The 19079-nt window shown below is 40.7% G+C and overlaps 1 protein-coding gene across 1 annotated transcript in view; it reads left to right on the top strand.

Moving 5' to 3' along the window:
* The window catches only part of MID1 (midline 1), a 271493-nt gene that overhangs the window by 35734 nt on the left and 216680 nt on the right, over positions 1-19079 (top strand). The window lies entirely within an intron of this gene.

Raw genomic sequence — 19079 nt, forward strand, 5'->3', positions numbered from 1 at the left:
GCCTGCTGTGGGGGAGCAGGGTCATCATCCCCACAAAACTTAGGGAGAAAGTCCTTCAGTCCCTTCACGAGGGTCACCCGGGAGTGGTAAGGATGAAGGCTCTGGCCAGGAGTTACCTGTGGTGGCCTGGGTTGGATAAAGAGATAGAGGGGTTGGTAGCAGGATATTACACATGCCAAAGGTCTCGCCCAGAGCAGGCACACGCTCCAGTCCACAAGTGGGAACAAACTCACACCCCCTGGTCCAGGGTCCATATAGATTATGCGGGGCCATTTCAGGGACACACCTTCTTAGTCATCGTGGATAGTCACTCCAAGTGGTTAGAGGTGGTACCTGTGTCCAACATAACATCAGTGGGCACAATACAGGCACTAAGGGGAGTGTTTGCCACACATGGGCTACCAGATGTAGTAGTATCTGATAACGGAGCGCAATTTACCTCCTCGGATTTCCAAGTGTTCCTGAGGACCTTGGGGATTAGGCATGCCACTTCAGCGCCCTTTCACCCTGCCAGTAACGGGTTGGCAGAGAGGTTTGTGCGGACTACCAAGGATGCACTCAAACGAATAGTACAAGGGGACTGGAAACAGAGACTGGCCACATTCCTCCTTCATCAACACGCAACACCCTGCACAGCCACAGGAAAGAGCCCAGTGGAGCTCAGGTGGGGCAGACGCCTCATAACTACGTTAGACAGACTCCACTCAGACAGGGTATCAGCAGACACAGAACCCCCAACCCTCAAAACCAATTTCAACATAGGGGAGCAGATCTGGGCCAGAAATTACAGCACAGGCCATCCACGGGTGCCAGGTGAAGTGGTGGAATGGACAGGCCCCCTCTCCTACAGAGTAAGGGTGGAGGGGGGACTCCTGTGGAGGAGACACTTAGATCAACTAAGGAAGAGAGCCCCTGAGAGGATGGGTGGAGAATCAATGGAAACAGCAAGGGAGGAGGCAGAGCAAACACAAACACACACACACAGCCACAGTCACAGTCACCCAGAAGAACAGCAGGAAGGGTTTTGGGGCATCCATCTGCCTGGCAGGGAGCTGACAGGGAAAGTAGGCAAGAGCCTGAGGGCAGCAGGTCACAAAGAGCCAACACAGAAACACATGCACACACATAAATCAGACCAACACAACCAGACCAAGGAACAGGAAGCAGAACCGAAACCACTACAGAGCCAAGCCTGAGAAGATCAAACAGGACACACAGAGCCCCCAGCTACCTCAGTCATTACGTTCGCTCTTAAGCCTGGGGGGAGGAGGAATCTGGAGGGTTAAATGTAAAAATTGTAAATAAGCTGTATATAGTTAAGAAGGAACGACAGAGGATCCTCCTCACTATGGGGGAAGGGGTGCAGTGTATGCCTCCCAGCATACACAAAGGACAGCACAGCAGGAGGCTGATGGTGCAGATCAGCAGAGGGGTTGGACAGCTCCTGGCGATAACTGCTCACTCAGGATAAGCCTAATGACTTAAGCTGTTGACAGCCCCAGGCATGGTCAGCCTGGTGGGAAGCCAGGATCTACACCCATTGTCACCTGCACTGGCAGGAAGCCCAGGTTTGAACTGATTGGATGCCATCCACCTGGGCAGGTACAAATAGACACCAGGCTTCCCTGTTTCCCCAGTTCGTTCTGTTCAGAATAAACTCATCTTTACCCCAGCTCTGTGTCTGTATCTATGTGAAGCACGTGACTTTACAGTGGGATTCAGCTGGTTCGCACTACTTCAGCAGAACTTGTAGCTAATTTTTTTGTTGGTCAGGCCCAGAATGGACTTCTGGAAGCAGCATCCACACAGAGAACTGGTTGTTCACAAAGTTGAATGCCACCACTGAGTTAATCTTTGCTCATCTGGGTGCTGATTGCTGGTGAGGAGATGTTTTGGTCTTTTTATTCCCCTTTTTGGCATGTTGATTGTCTCTTTTGGATAGTGTATAGATACTATTTGTCTATGTATCTATTGATGGTTAATTTGTCTTGGTCTAGGATGGCCATAGTTTCCTAACTGAAACTATGGTTACATCTGAGTATATGTTGGGAAATTAAAGAGTTTTCATCATATCTTCTGACTCCTTAGTTGGTGTTCATGGATGAGTTCTGCCAGTCTTCTGCCTGTGGCTGGCACAATCATTACACTGTTTGTTATAGATGACTCTTGTTTTTTTCTTCTGGAGCTGCTGGGTCTTTGGGTTTATTTAAGATGTTTTGAAGGGCTTTAGTTGGCTTGTGTGCTATGCTAATTCCATGTGGTTGTAGCAATCTGTTGGTGGTTTCTGAGATGTTCTTGATGTATGGCAGGGTTGTGCTGGTTGTGCTGTATTGGACTGAGTGGTCAGGAACTTTTTGATAAAGTTGCATGGATATCCATTTTGTTGGATTAGGTTGTGTAGATGCTCTGTTTCCTTCTTCTGCTGTTTAGGATTGCTACAGTGAATTTGTCTTATCTAAATAAAGTCTCTACTCAGCTTGTCTTGTGGGGAATTGGATTGTTGCTTTGGTAGTGAAGCACTTGGTGTGGGTGTTTTTTTCTGTACAGTTGTGTTTCTAGTTTGCCATTGTGGTCTCTGCTGATCGGGATGTCCAGGAAGGGTAGTGAGTTGTTTTCTTCTTCTCTGGTAAACTGGATTCCTTTGAAAGATCCCTGGAGAGGCTTTCATCTGGTTTCAAGCAGAGGAGATCTTTGGCCCATTTCTCTGCCTGGAACTCCCCCGTGTGGGATTCAGTTCCAACTCCCATGGTAGAGCAACAGCTTCTCCAGGTTGAATATTATGCAGATCTCACCTTATGTAATGGCCCACCTCAGCTAACCACCCAAGAAAGCAGAACTCTTGAAACAGGCATTGTCTCAAAAGGAACTTGTATTAGGGGCTAGTGACAGTAGGAAAGTCAAGATGAGATTTGGGGAAAATCCCGCTTAAACAGTAGAATTAAACTAGCAATCTTCCTCCTCCCATCAAAGTCATAATGTCCATTTGAAATCCAGCCAATCCACAGGTGGCATGATGTTTAGGTAACTGGCACAAGTTGGCGTATCTCAAGATCTTCTCCAGTTTCATTTCTCTGCAACTGTCTCCCTGATAAAGGAGACACATTCTTCTCTCAAAAGGATAGAAGTGGGAGAGGAAAAGTAAAAAGCAAAAGTTATCCCAAGCGACAACAAATCCCCCCCCAGCTGAATGGCAGGCCCCAAACAAGAACACATATGCAGGGAAAACAATAATGGTTTGGGGATCTGACACCAGAGGTACGAAGGCTGTAAATGTGAGGATTGGTTGCAAAGTTACTTTTTCATCACCATTGCAACTCCAAATAGTCACTAAATAAGGCAGCCACTAATCAAGGGCTACGTATAATATTTACCAATAACTTCATTAGCAATCAGTAAAACCAGGGCTTTTTTTCTCATAGAACGCTCAGAAGGGTGTTCCGGCACCTTTTTTTTGGGAAAAAAAAACTTTTAAACAAGCTGTGTTGAGATTTCCAGGAGCACAAATCGGCACGTGCTGAGAAACACTGATCTCGCGCTGCTGCAATCTCCCTCGCTCGATTTCAGCTTCCCTTGCTACAAGAGAAAGCAGGCTGAAATGGAGTGAGGAAGATTGCCAGGAACGCAAATTGGCCGATCTCGCTCACACTGCTGCAATCTCCCTCGCTTTGTTTCAGCCTGCTTTCTCTTATAGCAAGGGAAGCTGAAACCGAGAGAAGGAGATTGCAGCAGCGCGAGATCGGCTGATTCGCGTTCCTGGCAATCTCCCTTGCTCTGTTTCAGCTTGCTTTCTGCAAGAGAAAGCCAGGCCGCAGGGCCGCCTCCGCGGGTACTGCTCTAACGTAGAGAGGGAAGGACAAAGAGGGAGGGAAGGAAGAAAGGAAGGAAGGAAAGAAAGAAGGGACAATGGGAGAGGGAGGGAGAGAAATAGAGAGAGAGAAAGAGAGAGAGAGAAAGAGAGGGAGACAGAGGAGAAAGAAATAGGGAGAGAAATAGGGAGAGAGAGAGAAGGAGAAAGGGAGAGAAATAGAGGGAGAGAGAGAAAGAGGGAGAGGGAAAGAGAGAGGGAGAGAAAGAAAGAAAGGGAGAGAGAGAGAAGGAGAAAGAAAGAGGGAGGGAAATAGAGGGAGAGAGACAAAGGGATAAATAGAGGGAAAGAAAAATAGGGAGAGAAAGGGAGAGAGAGAGAGAGAAGGAGAAAGAAAGGGAGGGAAATGGAGAGAGAAAGAGGGAGAAATAGAGGAAAAGAGAAAAATAGGGAGAGAGAGAGAAAGAGGGAGAGAGAGGAGAGAGAAAGAAAGAGGGAGGGGGAGAGAGGGAGAGAAAGAGAAGGGGAGAGAGAGAAATTAAATTAGTAACATGATTGTTAAGTGAATCTGGTTTCCCCACTAACTTTGCTTGTCAGAAGGTTGCAAAAGGCAATCACATGACCCTGGAACAATGTGACCCTCATAAATATGAATCGATTGCCAAGCATCCGAATGTAAATCACATGACCCTGGGGATGCTGCAATGGTCACAAGTGTGAAAAATGGTCATAAGTCACTTTTTTCAGTGCCGTCGTAACTGAACAGTCACTGGGCGACTGGTGGTACTCGGACATTGCCTTGTCCTAAAAGTGGTACAATGGATGAAAAGGTTGAAAAGCCCTATTTTAGTATACTGGTACTATTTGGTTCAGAATATTTTTTTTCTTGTTTTCCTGCTCTAAAAACTGGGTGCGTCTTATGGTCAGGTGTGTCTTATGGTCCGAAAAATACGGTAGTTCTTGCCTTGCTCAGCAGTGCAGGTTGATCCCTTTCCATCATCCCACCTTTCCTTTCCTCACACAGCCTGTTACTTGACCACAAAGAGCTGCTGCCCAGCACATTAGATCACAATAAATTACTGGTTGACCTCTACCTTCTGAAGTGTTCAGTTTCTAATTTTATGTCCTGTATCAATCAGATTATTGAATGGTGTCTGAAATGTAGCCATCTAACACAGAAATCCAAGCCACATGGAGTGGAGTCTTAAGAGTCAGACTAGAGTTTACAGATGCTCACTTTTCATAAACTAAATCCTTGGCCAGGAGGCAGAATCATGCATCTCCTTCCTTGTGATCAGAGTTACTGATAAAACACACTATGCAAATACACAGATCTGGGTCAGTAAAGAATCCATATAGATAGTCTGACAGTATTTCTTATTTCTTTGAATCCACAACTAATCTTTGAATTGGACAGCATATCACATACCTGTGTCTGATAGTATTACAGAGTTATAAAATAGACTGCTGTCACTAAATAATTATATGAGATTCTAGATCTATCAGCCCAGTTCATCGCAGGTCTGAACTCCCATGCAGTGAAAAGGAGAGGGATTGCAACTTCTGTTTGTAGTTATCCATGTTTCTGCACACTGAGATAATCGGCCATCGTACAAATACAGAGCCTATCATGCTTTTATATTTATATATGGAACAGATACATTATCTGAAATTTTTGGAATGTGTAAAAAATTTGAACCAGCCCAGAAACTCATTTCCCACTGTTTGTGTATATAGAAAGTAAACCCTGAAATAGATTTGGAAAGAGCAAGGACTTTGATTAAATGGAAATGTTGCTAAGCATAGAACTGTTGAGTTAATTTGCAGCTGTTTCTGCTGTTTTATTTTTATGTGCTTATGATTTTAAATCACATTTTAAAATCAGCCAAATCAGGAATAAGATTGTGACTGAAAGAATACTAATTCTGAAAACGTTAAATTTAGCTTTAGTGTAATTTGCTTGTTTACTGTAGCTAAAACGAAATTATATTTCTAAAGCGTTGGTTTGAATCATTGGAAAGAAAAAAGATTTAATATTTATGATTCAAAAATATAAATATGTGAGAAACATGTTTTTAAAGACCTTTGCAGCTTGTTCTCATATATACCTTGCCACAAAGGAATAACTAAAATTATGAAATTTAGAATCTACCAAGCTTCCCTCCCATGGACAGAAGACAATCCATGGCAAATGTGAATCAGTAATCCATAGTTTAGCAGCAATAATAAATCTAATTATGCTATGCATATTTAAGTTAGCCAAACCCTGGAGCAGTGGTAGCAATCTTCTATCACAATGGCAAGCCCTTTAAGATTATATTTTTAAAGAAACAATGGAACCCCTGGCAGAGGCACTGGAAATATAACTTGTTAAGTGTAAAAGAAATGAATGTCAACTTCCATGCATTCCCTCAACTTCAGTGTTCGCTACTAAAAAAACTAGGAAACTTTAAAAGAAACTATAATTGTAGAACTGATTTTTTTTTACTTTTTTATTTTTAGTGTAAAAGTGTGACACCAAATTAAAACATGAAAAAAATCACCAATTACTTTTCAACAACCTGTCCTGCTAACAAAAAGGCCAGAATATCAGCAGGCACGACAGAACACACAGAAATGACAATGCCTGTTAATATATCTGATCTTGATAAGCAGAGCCAAACCGCAAATGACTGGCCAGACTGCTGGACCTATGAGCAAAAAAAAAAAAAGATTTTTGCTTGAAGAATGACTGGCTCTATGCTTGTAACATGAAACTTGGCTGTACGTCTTGTAAAAAAGTTGGAACTCTTGGTTTTGAGTCAAAAATGGGTATGAAACTTTCCAAAGAATGGATTAACAATGAGATAACCTATTCTGGCACAGATAGGAAGCAACAGTTGACCTCACTTCAAAAAAATTTTTTTTGATCACAGAGAATCTGCTGGATATAAAGCAGCATTAAAAATAGTTGCTGAAAGCGAAAAAATGACTCTTGAGAATGTTTTTTTAACGTCGTTATCTCGTTAAAAAATAATAACTGGAAATTTTTTTTGAACTGCATATAAAGTAGCAAAGGAAAATCAATCATTGCATCATTTTGAAAATGAAATTGATCTGCAAGAACAGAACGGAATTGATTTGGGTCGTATTCTTCATTCTACAAATGTGTGCATTAACATTGTTAATCATATAAGTGAAGAAATGAGGAAAATTGTGGTTAAAGAAATTGTTCGATCTAATAATAAAATTTCATTGATAATTGATGAATCAACCACAATAAGCAAAAAAAACTACCCTCATAGTATTTGTTTGATGCTGTATCAAAGGTATGGGAATGAATGCACCAGTAAAAAATTTTTTGGACTTGTTAGAACTTGAAAAAGTAACAGCAGAAGGAATGTTTGAGTCCTTACTCCAATGTCTTTACTCTTATGGGATGACAGAAGATTATTTGAAAAAATATTTGATTTCTCTGGCATGCGATGGCACCGCTGTGATGATGGGATGTAAAAGTGGAGTGAAAAAATTGCTGTCAGAACGTTTTCCTTCTATTATAGTTTGGCATTATGCTAATCACAGACTAGAATTATCAGTAGGTGATGCTGCCAAAGAAACTTCAGGAATAAATAGATTCCAATCATTTATTGATAAACTGTATGTCATATATACCATGCTTCACCAAAGAATAGTAGAGAGTTGCATTCATGTGCAGAATTACTGGGGACTGAGCTGCTGAAAATTGGAAGAATTTTAAGCACCCGATGGGTGTCATCTAGTTTTCGTACAGTTTTAGCTGCATGGAATAATTTTGAATCCCTTGTGTATCATTTTGAACAAGTAATGCATGATCCTACAAGAGATAAAAATGATAAATGCACTTATGATGGCTTGAAAAGAAAAATAACATCTACAGAATTTTTATTGGACCTAGGATTGATGTGTGATGCTCTCCAAGAATTGTCAGATTTAAGTTTGGATCTACAGGACCGCAACATCAACTTGTATAAGGCAAATAAGAAAATAAAAATACTGGTACAAGTTTTTGAAGAAAGAAGACAGAACTTTGGGCCCTATTATAAATGTGCTGTTGCTGCTGTAAGTGATCTTCGCTTTTGTGGAGTTTTACTTCACAAAAGAGATTCAAGAAAGGATCCTCCCATTGACCCAAGTATATTTTATACAAAATTGAAAGAGTCAATTGAAAAAAGATTACTTGATAGCAAAGACGATGAGTTGGCATATTGGTCTGATCAAAAACATTGGCCTGAAGATGTTAATACTCAACTGACATTTGGAGAAGTGGAAATTAGAAACTTATCAATCAGACTGCAACTAAATGAAAGAGAAATGATTCGTGGATTCCATGAATACATTCTCGAAAAGACATATCCAGAAAAACTGTTGCATTTGATACGGACTCTGAATACCATTCCTATTTCTTCAAGTGAATGTGAACATGGATTTTCACAGATGAATCTAATTGCCACCTGAACAAGAGCTTCGTTAAAGACTAAGACAATTTCAGCACTTTTGTTCATCAAATTTGTCAGACCACCTCCAAGACTTTTCAATCCTTCAAAGTACGTTGATCTGTGGTTACTCAGAGGATGACATTCAGCCATAGATACTTAGAGCAAGGAAAGGAGTCGAGAACATTTGCCAGACGAGAATTGGACAAAAGTTTGGAATTATCTATGAACATTTGCCTTAAATACAATAAATTAAATGTATGTTAAGAATTGAATATATAATTGTTTAATTATATAAATAAATATATAAATAAAATTATATAAATAAATAACAAGATGAGAGTTCTGGCACCTTTTTTTAGAAAAAAAGCTCTGAGTAAAACTAATATGTTAATTTGGGATGCAAGTGTGGAAATTTATAGGGAAATGTATCATCAACAACTATTGATTTTATCTCTTTCAACTTTTTTGTTTTTATGGGAGTCATAAAAGTTTAGTAATTGGCTGTAAAGAATATAGACAATAGTTATGTTGTCACTGAGAATAAGTTTAGAGCATATATTTTTGTTTACTTCAAGGTTTTTGTGTTTTTGTTTTTGTCAAATGCTAAAGAGTTACTGATTATTCTCAAAATAAAGTTTAGATTTAGTATGATTGCCTTAGGTTCATTAATGGTATACCATTTCAATAACTATGCAAATTTTAAGTCCAATGTTTACACATATTTATCCAGCTCTCCTTGTAAAATTCATTATTAGCAAAGTAATATGTCAGAGTAGGGGGAAGTCTGCAAGATTATTATAAAGTGTACAGTCTATAAAAACTTAACTTTAGTTCATAACTTTATGTATAAAGAACAGTACTTCCAGGCTAAGCCCAAGAACAACAAATAGGAATCCAACCAAAATTCAGGTCTTTATTTGTTTACACACGATAGACAGAATCTTGCCAGACTGAACCCTTATTATTCTCACACTAACTCTGGGAAATTTCAGGGAGTGGCTATTCTTACTCTGTCTGCTACCTAGCTCTGGGCTGTGCTGCCTCTTATCCTGAATCCCTTTCTGGGAAACTACTGTTGCATTGCAATCCATCAGCTCTCCCTCTATGGGCACAAGTATATTGAACACTGTCTGTTTATCTAAAGGAAAGATGGATTAAAAGCCTGAGAAATCATAACATTACTGTAAAGACCTGCCTCAACTAGGTCTCCCAAGAAAGCAGAACTCTTGAAACTTTTTATTGAGAGTTAGTGATAGCAAGGAAGTAAAATGAGGTCTGAAGAAATAGCCCGTGCAAGCAGCATATCAAAAGCAGTATTCGATACTCCTCCCCCCAGGGTCCCATTCTCCGTTTGAATCTCAGCCAATCCACAGGTGGTATATTATTTTGGTAACTGGTTCCTTTGGCATGCACTTCAAGATCTCTCTCAGTTTCATTTCCCTCCGGCTCCAAGCACAAACTGTCTTCCAGATAAGGGTGATGGTATTTGGCTGCATTCTTTCCCCTGGGGGAAGGGCAGTATGGCATGGGCAAAGCACATTGTATACCACCCCAATGGAATCCCTCTTCCCAACAGAATGGCAGGCCCCAAAAATGGTTATAGAAGCATGTATAGGTTAGAAAGAATAGTAATACATTTCTTTGGGTATCTGACAATTACTTTATTAAACTTGTATGTTGCCTGTCTCTCAACTTTCTGGGTGGCTCACAACAATCAGACAAAGTTATTTATAGCAATAGTTTCAATTTAATTTCCAGCCATGAAATGGCTATATCTTGATGCTATTTGATATTTCTGGATTTTTTTGTGTAAAGATAGTTGCATGATTTAACAATAGTTGCAAGGATTTAACAATCCGTAATAATTCTTAAGATTATTTAGTGACAATTTTGTTGGATAATTACATTTTTACCTTAATTGGGGTGGTAATTATCTTGGATATGTAAGGATAACTTAATTATCCATATATATCTACCTAAAATATATATGTACGTGGATGGACAATAACAAAATATAAGCATAAAATGTAATATAGGGTTCAAATAATTAAATCATAGGTCAGACTGAATCATATTAAGCCTTATTCCACTGAGAATAATATTAAGCTGAAACAGAAGAAAATCCATAGATCTAAAAAGGAATTTGTTGCATCTCAGTGAAATAGGAGCAATGTGTGCTGGCATGAAATTCTAGTTTTTGGATGTCAAAGCAAGAAGGAACAAATAAAAGTGTCAGAATCCATTTATATTTAATTTCTCACTATCTCTTCTGTGCAAAACCAAAATCTCACACCACCACCACCTGGATTCTGCCATTCCCAAGGAGGAGAGGGAACAAGCATGGCTTTTTATTGCTTTTACTTCCTGGGGCTTGCTTGGGGATATTTAAAAATATCAATCTGTGAAGGCAATTCTCAGATCCTATTATGCCTGCCATCTCCTATTTCTTAGTAAAAGTTCCTAATTAGAAAACCTTGTCTCCAAGACTCCTTCTTTCTTAAGATATGGGTTGAAGTGGGTTTTGACATTAGACAGGATCTGCATTAAGAGTCAACCTGGAAGGAAGAACCTTACCGGGGGACTTTGCAAAAAATACAATGTCTAGCGACAAGGCAGGGAAGAAGGGAAGCCCCATGGAAAGGGAGTTTTTCCCCCGACTGAAGTCCCACCAACTATCAAGAGCTGAAGCATCATATTCCTCTGTGGAAGAGGTGGTAGAGACGCACAACCCCAAACCGTGGTGGTCGATGGGTGTTGGAAGGAAAAGCAAGTGGGAAAAGGAATAAAAAAGTGACCCTGAGATGGGGCAGCCACCAACCCACATGGAAGCAAGAGATGGAGAATTCCCTGCAGGTCAGCAGAGAGGACGGGAATTATGCACCACATGAAGACTGGATTCTAGAGAAAGCTATTGACCTGATGAAAAAAAACCATTGGCTCTCTAAGGGAGGAGAAACCTGAGTCCTGCAGCCTCACCAGTGCCTAGAGCTGCAGCTGGAGAGACTGTGGCGGGGGGGATCCGGAACCTGTAGCACCGGGGGCATCTGCTGAACCTGGTGTCAAAGCCCCGCCGGCTTGCAATCCATCCAGGCCTCGCCATCCCCATCCTGGCCCTCGACACCGTTTCTGCCGCTCCCCACACCGGCGCGGGGAAGCAATTCCTCCCCCTCTCGCCACCAGCCGTCGCCAGTGCCTGCCGACTTACCAAGGCCACAGCAGCTGATGCCTACGCCGGGACCCATCAACCACGCGGTGCCAGAGCAGCCGGCATTGGGGCCACCGGCCGCCCCCATGCCCAACTGACAGGAGCGGCGCTGAGCCCCTGCCGATCAGCTGACAGGCGCACCCACGCCCAACCAGCGGGAGCGGCACTGAGTCCCTGCCGATCAGCTGATGGGCGCGCCCACATCCAACCGGCGAGAGCGGCGCCGGGTGGCCGCCAGCCAGCTGGTGGACGTGCCTGCGCGGGACACAATTTCGGTAGTCGGGTGGCTGGACCCGGAGCCATGGGCTGCGCCTGTGCCTAGCCTCTGGGAACAGCGCCATCTGCTCGCCTACTGGCCAGCAGACACACCAACAACAGAGCACCCCGTGGGTGCTCGGATGCAGCCGGAGCCGGGGCGAATGGAAAACAATAGAGAGGCAGCCAGAAGGACCCGCCGCAGGCAGCCACAGACTGGTTGGTGGCCATGCCTGCGCTGCCTCTCTCTTCGGCTGGGCGTTCAGACGGACCAAGGGGGGGGAACACGGTTACAGTAACAGGACAGCCAGGGGGCCATAGGGAGGGGGAAGGATGGGACTTACCTGAAGGATGGCCCAACAGGCCACGGCAACGCACACAGTGGGTGGTGGATGTGCAGGGTGATGGGTGGGGTCATTATGGGGAAGTGAGCAGATGCCGGTTTGCTCTGAAAGGGTGGGTTTAGGGTGTAACTGCATGATAAAAGAGTGTTGAGGCTGGATGCCATCAACGCTGACTTTTTTGCGGTTTACTTGTGTTGGAGAAATAAACCTTGTCACCCGTACCTTTGCCAAGTTCGTGTTTCATCGCCAAGGACGTCGTGACACCTGGAGCTACCACCTCAGCAGCACCCACCCCCACCAACCTGCAGATGGGGATCAGGATGGAAGGCAATACCGCCAGTGGTGAAGGCACTGATCCATTCAAAGACTCCCACCTCTGGAAGCGAAATTCAGGTGGAAGCCACCAGGCTTGGGGTTTTTCCTAACTCAAGTCCTCAATTATATGGAAAAATATGGATGGGACATCCCCAGTGACAAAGCCTGCATCCGCATCATGGAATCCACACTGGATGGACCGGCTGCAGACTGGGTGGTAAACCTGCATGACTCTGATGTCCCAGAACTCAATGACTTCAACTGGTTCATGTCATCTTTGAGGAGGCGATTTGAGGAGCCCTTGGCTGATCATAAGGCCCTGGAGAGAATCAAAATGGTGAGGCAGGGCAGACAGCTGGTGGCTGAATATACACAAGAATTCCAGGCCATTGCCAACAAGCTGAACTGGCTGGAAGACATCCTCCTTAGCCACTTCAAAGACGGGCTAAACTACAACCTGTATAATGCTTGCCTGCCTCAAGGAGACCCACACCACCTCGATGACTGGCAGAGGAGGCAGAGATAGACCTATTGAAGAGGCACCACCAAGGAAAACCATGGGCCCGCCTGCCTCCCGAGCAGACGCATGAGCCAGCAAAACCACTGGTTACAGCTAAGAAATCAACTGTCTGTTTCAAATGTGGGAGAGAGGGCCACTGTGCCGCAGATTGCTGCTCAAAAGCCCCTCAGCGTATATAAGAACCATCACCAGCCAGGAGATCAGGGAAGTCCCCAGCCAAACCAAAAGAACCTGCCATGAGGGGGATAGAGGCTGTAGAATCCCAAACCCCTGCTAAGGAATGGGAGAGAGCTCCGGCCTACACCGCAGGGGCAGTGGACACCTCGGAGGACAGCTCAGAGGGTGAAACCCTGGTAAGTGGATCCATTCCACCCATCCTCAAGACAGTGAATATATTAGCCCCTCCCATGCCCGAAGCTGTCAAAGTGAAAGCCTTAATAGACTCTGGCTGCACCCGCTGCCTCATTAGTCCAATGCTAGTGGGGAACTTGGGCATTCCAGCGAGGAGACTAAAGGAACCAATCTCCTTTGGCCAGTTAGATGGGTCCATAGCAGGGGCGGGGGTGTACCAGCTATCCTAGCCACCTTACCAGTTCACCTGTCCCTGGGGACCCATGAGGAAGATATAACGTTTGTAGTGACCCCAGGCATGGAATGCCCAATGATTTTAGGGCTGGAATGGTTAAAGAAATGGAACCACTGGGTAAATTGGAGGACAGCAGAACAAAACTTCCCAGAGGGGGAACATGTGAACTCAGAAGCTCCAAAGCCCCCCCCCCCAAAACCTGAGTAGCAGAGATAGCATCAGTGGGGGAAGAGAAGGGAGTTACCAGAAATACTGGAAGAATACCGGGACCTTGCTGAAATTTTCAGTGAGGAACGGGCAGATGAGCTCCCTCCTCACTGACCCACAGACTGTGCTATAGAAATCAAACCCAGGGAAAACTCCTGAAGCCCAGGCTGTACTCCATGAGCCCTAAAGAGACAGAGGAGATGGAAAGATTCATAAATAAAAACTTAGAAAGGGGATTTATTGAAACTGCCAAACCCAAAGTGGCTGCTCCGGTCACAATCAGTTCTTTGTAGTGTGATCTTACCCTTTGGGAAATGTGTTTAAATAAATGGTGCATTTATTGGCTGTTCCGGTGATTTCACATTGTGTCATGAATTGTGCTTTTATTTTTATATGTGATGAAACAGGATATGGTCTAATTAAATGGTTTAAAACAATATTGTATTAAAATTTTGGAAGGAGCTTTAGCTCTAGTTTATTCTCTCTCTCTTTTCTTAATGCTTTAAGACACAGATCAGGAAATGCTTATTTCCTCAAGCTTCTTACATTCACTTACTGGATTACATGGGGGGGGATTGTCTCTCAAAGCTCTCTGTGCATGTATGAATGACAATAAAAACCAGAGATCAGTTTCATGTATTCCTACTACGCCAGTGCTATTTCAAACAATTCTTCATAAATGTCATGGTTTTGCCTGTAGAAACAATGGTTCTCTTACTGTCACAGTATTCTAACCTTTATGTAAGAAAGGAAATGATGAGGGAAAATAAATTAGCCTGCAAAGCAAATAAAACTCAAACTTCTCTCTGGGATGAAGAGCAAATGGAATGATGATTTGAGTCCCTTTTAAATATGCAATGCATTTTTCATTTAATAGTAACAACATAAAAAAATCATTGAACATACAAAGTGGAAGCCAAGAAAGCAATTTGTTCCAGCCACTTCCACTTTCACATGAATTTTTAATGCCTTCATTGAAAGCTAAAAGTCAGGTATTTATATGTAGCAAAATGTCAGGAAGTGATACTTTTTTCCTATGATGTTTATTAAAGATATTAATAAAACAGTAGTATTGACTAACTAGAAATTTCAATTGTTTTACACTAAAGCACAAGTCTTTAAAAGTTAAGTGGTTAAAAAAAGAGATAAAGATACAGTTAAATGGGGGCTTTCAGCAAGTGCAAATCCATGCTCTTGAAATTAAATGCTTTAAAAATGTAGCATTTCTGATTAACTTGTTATAATCAGTAATACTTTGCTTTTAGGGAATAATCACACTGAGAGTTCTTAAGGTGCCTGGAAAGGCATTACTGAGAAAGAATAAACCATTACTTAATGTGTATTACAGTACTTTTATTCCAACTGGCTGACCAGTATTTAGAAGGAACCAATCAAACAATGTAGTAATATGAAAAACTTCAAATATGGATCAAGCAGGTTTTATTCAGTAAGTTTTAGCTCTTCCTTCATGTTAGCCATGTATTTTATAGGAAACTTCATTATTCAACCCTGGATTAATTACACAGCAGGCTGAGTTTTTACTTGTTCAAATAACGCAGCTGCCAAGCCCAGTGGCCTTATTACAAGCAATGTTGGGTGGTTCTGTTGATGCACAGTTAGAGAATCTGACCCTTGCTGCTTTCTCACATGATAGGTGCTGAATACTGAAAAAGAAAGAGGAGAGTTTGCTTTTGTGTCATTAACAAAAGCCAGCCTGCTTCCAGAGCAGTTTTTAGTCCTTAAACTCTTACAGCAGCAATTAGGTGGAGCTGGCTTTCCTGGAATTGTAGCATAGATTTTCCTGTTGTGCTTCAATATCAACTGTCTCCAAGTTACAGTGCTAAAAATTTGGAATTACTGCAAGTAGAGGAGGTCATTGTATCTCTCTGGCTTTTCACTTTCTGACAAGGAATCAGCGTGCTCACTTATCAGCAATGTTTCAGCTAAAATATTCAGGTCGAAATCCATTGGTGAGTATATAGAGTATTGTGCAGCTGATAGTACGAAGAGATTTTCAACATAGACAAATTTGTAAAATTTAAAAACAAATTGGCAAAAATGGGTTGACTAAGCTTTATTTCTTTTGACTGTGAACTTTGCTTTTATTTTATAGATAGGTAAACTAGTTCAAAAGAGCTTTTTAATATTTCTAAATGTGATTATGTGAATAATATTGTGTTCAGATTTTTTATAATAAATTTAATGGAGTTTAGAAAAGCTGTTGGGCTACAGATGTCTGTAGGGCTATAATTCCTTGTTAAAGTTATTAAATAAGGCATTGAGTTTATTTTTCTGTAATTTTTTAAATCTACCATTACTTGAAATCCCATAGGAGACCTGTGTTAGATACCTGAAATGTATCTCTGATATTAAGTTTGTTTAAAATGGTTGTTTAATATTAGGATGTTGTTAGTATTTTTTTTATTACTGATTCTCTGACATGCTTTGTAATATCCCTCTTAACATGTTTGCTCAAACACTTGATTTAATATCTGTATCTTTGAATGGGCTTGTATCTTTGCCTAGTAATTAGGGATTTATTTTAATTATTTTTAGAAATCATTGTTATCAGTATTTATGGTAAATGTATAATTTTTTTTAAAAAAACAAACCTATATAAAATTATTTGTATGGCTTAAAACATTACTATAGTCTTTAAAGTATTTCTTGGCACATCTAGTAACCAGATCATTTGGGTGGGAGGAAATTAACTTTGGACTTAAATGTACAGCAATGCGTTTGAAATACTTGGATCCTTTCCTTTTGAGGTTATTATGATGGCAGGGCAGAGGCCATATATTTTGCTGCCTGATATTCATGCATTTTGCATACGGAAGCTGAAACTCACTTCTAGTCAAGTACGGGACAGCACATTTTACTTTAAACTCCAGCAGGCTTGTTTTAGGAGCCAGACCACACTGTACAGCATCGCCTCTTTTCTGTCTGCTAAATGCTAAAGTCAGTCCTGGGTAATGGCTAAGGAAAAGATTAGTTCATGACCGAATGTTGTTGCAGTTTTTAATTTTTTTGATGCACCAACAGAGATCTGGTTTTATTGTTCTGTAAGTCTAGTGTATTTATCCACTTTAGAGACACCAACTTTCCTTTTTTGATCCATTCCTCTAGGCAGAACAATTAATTGCTTGACGTAGTTTCCTAATTGTTTGGCTATAAAAGTCTGTACAAGTAGCTGCACAAAATAGAAAGACAATTCTGTATGCAGAAGAGTAATGTTTTATAAAGGAAGCCTTTGTATCTACTTCTCTCTCTTTCTCTCTCCACCCCTCTTTCTGTGAGACGTATAAATACAGAGAGGGAGAAAAAAAACATATATATATATATAGATTTTAGAAAAATATTTTTCCTTATTTAATTTGTATGTAAATGCAAGAGCATCACTGAAAGAGAAATAACTTTTTATACAGGATGATTATTACTGACAATCCAATTGTCTGATGAAGCTTTAGCAGAAAAATGAAGTACAGAAATAAATATTAAATACTAGACCATGTAGTGTTTGTTCGGTACACTATAAATTATGTAAAATCTCCATTAGTAGAATTTTCTTTGAGATCCCAGATTACCTAAGAGGTCTTTTCTTAAAGAAACACTTGGAAATATTTGCTTTTTTGTGTGTATGATTACACTCTGTGTCTCATTCAGAGTGATTGCTGTTAATTCAGTTTTGTTATACCATTGAAATCACTATACAATTACGCTATTGCACAAATTTCTCATGAAACTGATCCAATCTGTAATTCAGTGAATAATAAGCTAGTTTAAGACATCAATATGGGATTACTAAAAGTTACTATGCCATAAATTTGCATCATTTCAAGAATGTCTTATTATTTTAATTAGAGAGCTATATTATCTCCCCATTCCCTCTATACTCCAATGATTTTTCCAGTTTATATGGTTAAAGACTTCTATGGAAGAGATTTGGAGTGTTAAAATAATGTGGGGAATGAATAAAGCAGACAACATAAAGTTTATTGAATCTAGTGTTATCCATACTGGAGGCTATTTGAGATTCTCTAACTTTTTGGCAAATAAGTGTGAAATACAATGGCACATTTTTCATGTCCCTCTGTAGCTAGTTTTTGCCCTCATCATGAAGTAACTATGAATAAGCATTAGAGTCTGACTTGCAACTGTCCTCCATTGTTGAACAATTTTTTTGCTATTATGGTTTAGTATAGTTACACATGGCATTGCCGCCCCTCACTTTATTTGTGGGGAAATACTGGTTGTTCAAAGAGATTTAGAGTTCCCTTCACTATTTATGAATCAAGATTTCTGTGTTAATTTTAGGGAAATAAAAAGAGAGATGTTCACACAACAGGGCAACCTTACAGAGTATGCAGTTGGGTCATCTGAAGCTGTCCTCTTTTTAACGAGCCACAGAGTTTAAATGGACTGTACTCTTAAGAAGTAGATTTCTGCAAATGTGAAGCAGAGCTTTTGCTTATGGTTCACTGATCTGTCTACTTATAACAGTTCAAGATCTTGACAAGAGCTTAGGGAAGAAGCATAACGTAGGGCAATTCTTTCAAAATCATTTCATGTAACATCTTCAATGAAGGAGGAAATGAAAAGTAGTTCCAGTCATTTCAGGGGCTGATCTTTTTCAGGAGGTGGAATGGCTGCTGCATGTTCCTGAATTCCTTGCTGAGAAAAGTAATTGTCAACTTACACTGCATTTTAGCTAACCAGCAATGCTGTTAAAAACAATATTTACACAGTAAAACAGTATTTGTACTTTGTGGCTGGAAAGAACAATAATTCTTGGCACTTCCTTATCTGTAGTAAATAAAAAAAAATAAGACAAACTGAGATTTCTTTTTTAAAAAGTTCTCTGATTAGCGAATAACATGATATTCTTGCCGGGTTTCTGACTCACTGAAGCACACTTTTTATTATTACGAGTTTTCCTCCTTCTAATCTATATCTTTCAGCATATTATTTCATTTCACTATTTATTTGCTCTAAATGTTTGCATATTATTTTGTTTTATAGTCACAAATTCTTTTTGAGACAGATATGACACACTCACAAGTTAGTGACCATTGTCCTTTGCAAATACAAATTAATATGGAATCTGAAAGTTGTAATTTAAGATATAAACAGTCAATGAATGGACACATTTCTGATTCCAGCGTTATTCCTAAGGTCCAATTGCATTAAGACCCTTCGGGGGAGGGGATTAGCTGATTTCATAGTACAGTTGAGTTGAATTGCAATAACAGATTTCATTGTGGTGGTAGTATTTGTCTTTACTGCATTGCAGTATAGATCTTAAATAATGTAAAAGTTTATAAAACGTCTGGATTTCTTGCAGTAAAAGATAGAAATAGAAGCTTAAGGAAAAATACAAGAAAAAAGGTT

Source organism: Vipera ursinii (assembly GCF_947247035.1).
Source record: "Vipera ursinii genome assembly, chromosome: 4".
In the NCBI taxonomy this organism is placed as follows: Eukaryota; Metazoa; Chordata; class Lepidosauria; order Squamata; family Viperidae; genus Vipera; species Vipera ursinii.